Source organism: Diadema antillarum, unplaced genomic scaffold (assembly GCF_040938485.1).
Source record: "Diadema antillarum isolate AM-2024a unplaced genomic scaffold, OU_Dant_1.0 seq00000197_RagTag, whole genome shotgun sequence".
Classification (NCBI taxonomy): domain Eukaryota; kingdom Metazoa; phylum Echinodermata; class Echinoidea; order Diadematoida; family Diadematidae; genus Diadema; species Diadema antillarum.
The window spans coordinates 1028390-1032201 of record NW_027271259.1 but is presented as its reverse complement, the minus strand read 5'-3'; positions in this window follow the sequence as shown (position 1 = coordinate 1032201).

The following is a 3812-nucleotide window of genomic DNA, read 5'->3' as shown; positions in this document are numbered from 1 at the left end:
CATCGGGAGACTTTGTCTATTTCCGTGTTCAGAGTATTAAACAGTGTTTCAAGGTTCTCATGGGAGTAAAAAATATTAGTATCATCCGCAAAAAGTATAAATTTAAGAGTTTTTGATGTATTTATTATATCATTAATATATACAAGGAACAGTAGGGGGCCAAGAATTGATCCCTGGGGAACACCACATACAATATTAGAATTCGGAGATTTAGATGACTTAAATAGTACATATTGCTTTCTGTTGGATAAATAATCAATAATCCAAGAAAGTGCTAAACCACGAATACCATATCTTTTTAATTTGTAAATTAATATATCATGATCTATGGTATCAAAAGCCTTTGATAAATCCATGAAAATTCCTATAAAATGTTTTTTATTTGCACTTTTTGTAAAAAGGGACTTTTTGTAAAAAGAAAAAAAAAGAGAATTTCATAACAATTAAATGCGAGCGAGCGGAGCGAGCGAGCTTGAACATTTTGATATTTTACAATCCCAAACTGCGGTTTGTAGCTATATTTTTTTCGCTTTGGAAATGAAGGGGGCGCACCGGGCGCAACTGCTGGCAATTACTGGCAGCAACATGAGGATAATGGCATAACGATTAAATGCGAGCGAGCGGAGGGGGCGAGTTTGAAAATTTTGACATTTTACAGTCCGAAATTGCCGTTTTCAGCCGTATCTTTTCGCTTCGGAGATTAAATGGGAGTGGCGCACCGGGCGCAACTGCTGGCAATTACTGGCAGCAACGTCAGGAGAATGGCACGACGATTAAATGCGAGCGAGCGAAGCGAGCGAGTTTGAAAATTTTGGCATTTCACAGTTTAAAAATGCCGTTTTTAGCTACATTTTTTCGCTTTGAAAATTAAGGCGGGGGGGGGGGGTCTACCGGGCGCAACTGCTGGCAATTATACTGGCAGCAACGTCAGGAGAATGGCACAACGATAAAATGCGAGCGAGCGAAGCGAGCGAGCTCGAAAATTTTGGCATTTTTTACAGTAAAAACAAAATGTCGTTTTTAGCTACATCTTTTCGCTTTGAAAATTAAGGGGGGGGGGGGCGCACCAGGCGCAACTGCAGGCAATTACTGGCAGTAACATCAGGAAAATGGCAAAGCGATTAAATTCGAGCGAGCTTGAACATTTTGACATTTTACAGTAAATAAATTACCGTATTTAGCTATATTTTTTCGCTTTGGAAATTAAGCAGTGCGCACCGGGAGCAACTGTTGGCAATTACTGGCAACAACATCAGGAGAATGGGATAACGATTACATGTGAGCGAGCGGAGCGAGCGACCTTGAAAATCTTGACATTTTACAGTCAAAAATTCCGTTTGTAGCTATTATTTCCTCGCTTCGGAAATTAAGGGGGCGCGCAGGGCGCAACTGCTGACAATTACTGGCAGTAACACCAGGAGAATGGCATAACAATTAAATGCGAGCGAGCGGAACGAGTGAGCTTAAAAATTTTGACACAGTTAAAAAACTGCCGTTAGTAGCTAGATTTTTTCGTTTTCGAAATTAAGGGAGGCGCACCGGGCGCAACTGCTGGCAATTACTGGCAGCAAAATCAGGAGAATGGCATAACGTTTATATCGTCTGTATCACTTCAGTCAATCATATTTCCTAACAACGTTTTTGTTACCCCAAGGTTCCACAATTATGTTTTCTCAGTTTACTTTGTTTTGATTATGCAACCTTAAATATTCTATGTTACCAAAGAAAGTGAAATGTTTATGTTCTTTTCGAAAAATGAAATAAAGTTGAAATTGAATTGAATTGATTAAAATGCGAGCGAGCTTCAAAATTTTGACATTTTACAGTCTAAAAACTGCCGTTTGTAGCTATTCCTTTTCGCTTTGGAAATTAAGGAGGGGGCGCACTGGGTGCAACTGCTGGCAATTTAATACTTGCAGCAACATCAGGGGAATGGCATAGCGATTAAATGCGAGCGGAGCGAGCGAGCGTGAAAATTTTGACATTTTACAGTCCAAAAACTGCCGTTTGTAGCTATGTTTTTTCGCTTTGGAAATAAAGGGGGGGGCGGTGCGCCACTGGGAGTCAAGGATGTCGGTTTATGTTCATGATTGGGGGAGGTATGACCAACGAGGGGGCGTCGAAGTGACCAAGCGGGGGAAGGATGTCAATTGTTTGTGTGTGTGTGTGTGTGTGTGTGTGTGTGTGTGTGAGTGTGTTTTATACATGGAAAAGTTGGGAAATAGCCCAGGTCAAGTCTTATTATTGCTTTAATAATGCAAGGCATTTTATAGACCATAGTATGTAAAGCAACACTCGGTGATTTAGCTTTGATATAACGAAGTACATAAGGTACAGAGGTGTACATTCTACATCACATTGCGCAACACTGCAGCGACTCTTTGCCGTTCGGATGTTCTGAGTACACTGCTCCATCCTGCTTATCATTCAGAATGCCAACCAGAAATCACGCTGAATCATAATCTTTTGTCGGCTCCGGGCTTTTTGAACAATCTTATGTTTCACACTATTGATGTCTCTTTAATTACGGTTAAAAGAAATCTTAGAGAAAAAAAAATTCTTGCTCACCCTTTCATGTCAATTTCAAAAGCAGTATACTAACCCTTAAATTGCCATTTTGATATTTTTTTTAAACCAGCGGATTGCCCCCCCCCCCCGGCCCCCCCCCCCCCCCCCCCCCCCGGTTACGCCACTGATTGGAGACCTATAACGGGGGAGGGTGTGGGCGGGGTATCTCCCTGCCATGCGACGGAGCTTTTGCATTTTCTGAATTGATAATCCGTTGCACAATGAATGAAATATACCTTAGGTATACGTTCGATAGATAATAAACACTGTATGTATAGCATCAGTGTTGCCAGAGCCGGGGTGCGATTGTTTTTGTTTTTTGCTTTTGTTTTTGTTTTTGTTTTTGTTTTTGTTTTTCTGTTTTTTTTTCCTCGTGGTGCAAAATGAAAAAAAAATAAGAACAATAAAAAAAGAACAATTATTTAGCGTCCGGGGTTGAGGTCGCTCGCAGACTGAAGCGTGTCTTTTTTTTCTTTTTTGTTGTTGTTTTTTTAAGGTTCTGAAGGGGGGTGCGTTCGCACCCAGCGCACCCCCCCCCCCCCCCCCCCCCCCGGTTACGCCCATGCGTATAAACTCGCCAGAGCGCCTTGTTTAACCCTATAAAGCCCAAGCTATTTTGACCCTTCCCAGGCTCAGGGGGGGGGGGGGGGGGAGGGTCACATTGTGCCCCCCTATATATAACTTTGTTATTGTTTGATGTTTCATCGTCATATTTGCCACATGGGTAGAGCAACGCATACTCTACGTGACCGCATACTTGAATTTTTTTCAAATTCACCTATAGAGGGCGCCATTTACCAAAATATAAAGAAATACATAGGAAATAATATGCTAAAATCATGATTTTTCTGTATAACTTCTTTATCCCCAGTATATTATGTCTTATCATAGACAAATATTTTTCATATTTGCCACAAATGATGTGCAAGTCAATGTTCATTATTTGTTATGGTTGAAATTTCTCAAGGTCACCACATGGGGGCGCTATTCAAAACAAAATAAAGAAATACATTATGAGACCTGTGATGTATTGTTTGGGATAGGTACATGCATAGTTATCATATTTCATTGATATTCCCATGATATCGGAATTTTAATTTTGCAGATTGATAGGCCTAATGTGATAAACAAATGATATTAGAGGTATAACTTGGGTGAAGGAATCAAAATGACACAAAATAGAACGGCAATCTTTGGAAAATACTGTTATTTTCAAGTATCTCTATCATATCTATTGTTTTATG